Here is a 1,649-nt window from a genome sequence, read left to right as displayed (position 1 = left end):
GCAAAAGACACCCGACCAACACACAAATACCCTTTTTGAGCTCGAAATATAAACGAGCCGCTCAGCTCGTGTTCGGTCGTTTACACCCCTAACAGTTATGCTCCAATCCTTCATATCGTTGGATTTCTCTTTCTAAATTCTACCAGTTCGCAAGAAAGACGAATCTAAAATTCTTTGTGGCCATTGGAAAAAGTGATAATATGAATTATTATTTTAAATTACTATTTGTTAAATTCAATTACTAAATAATCCTTTTTAAAATTAAGTACATACCACTTAAATTTGCTTTCTTCTTTAATATAATAGTCCTTGGTGGACTATCTACTCTTGATGTAAACCACACAGTAATTGAATGAAACAACTTAACATCTCTGAAAATAAAATTAATTTTATTGTCTCTCGATTGCAACATGTCAGCCTTAAAATTTTTTTATTTCCACAAATATTGACATGAAATGCATCATTTTTTATGAAAATAAAAAGAAAAGAATAGTCTCAGCTAATCGAAAAAATATTACATCAGGACTCCGAACGTAGAGCTACGTTCAGATTGCAATAGTCGGTGTGTTTTAGGAGTATATCGCTGTGTTATAGAAATATTCCATCAGCGTTATTTGTAGAAAATGAAGTGTTATTGGAATATTTTCCCGCGTTATTTGATTTGGGGCTGATTCCAATAACATAGTGGAAATTGAAATAACACAGGGAATATGCCGAATAACACAACCCCAAATCAAGTAACACAAGAGAATATTCCAATAACACCGCAAAATAATCGAAGAACATCATATAGTACTCTAATAACACATCATTTTTACAAATAACGCAGATGAAATATTCCAATAACACGTAATTATTTAATAAAAATTCCCATCATAATTTTATGTTGTTCTCATAAAAAAAATATACGAAACTTTTAATTGTTTTAAATGAACAAAATTGTTTTCTATAAAACATCAATACGACAGTATAGTTCACCTACCGTATTAACGATACCTTCCTACAATAAGTTTCTGATATCAACTTCTCATCTGCCTTATTGAAAGAAACAGCAAGCCCAAGCTGTCTCCCTTATTTGCTTTGAAATTGCTTCTAAACTATTACTTCTAATACAACAGCAAGCACAAATCAATGTCTCCTAAATTTGCTTTTGAAGTTAATTTCAACAAAATCATTTAAATTTCTTCTAAAAAACTTAATTTTTGAGAAAAAGTGCAATAAAAAATTTCTCAAGTCGAATACTACTTCAGTCTTTTTAGACAAACAATTATGGTTCCACAAAACACTCACAATTTATTATCATACGCCAATACACTTGAATGTGTGGGGAGAAGTTTTTTGAGGGCCGCCTCATTCGGTACTTGATCAATAAGTTGAGGCCTTCAATAGCAACACATCTCTTTATGATAATAATCAAAGAAGTTATCATATATTATGAAAGAAGAATTTAATCATAAAATTTTAACAAAAAGTTCAATGATTCTTAACAATTAAACAATTGACAGAAATATTGTTTAATTTTCAACTCATCATGCATCAACCACTTATAATCTATTAGAAAAGGAAGCTTATAGGCACACACATTCATAAATATATTATTTTAATATTCATTCATAAAGAAGAATTTACTAAAAAAAATTCAAATTCAT

Source organism: Phalaenopsis equestris, unplaced genomic scaffold (assembly GCF_001263595.1).
Source record: "Phalaenopsis equestris unplaced genomic scaffold, ASM126359v1 Scaffold000952, whole genome shotgun sequence".
Lineage (NCBI taxonomy): Eukaryota > Viridiplantae > Streptophyta > Magnoliopsida > Asparagales > Orchidaceae > Phalaenopsis > Phalaenopsis equestris.
This window is presented reverse-complemented; position numbering follows the sequence as displayed.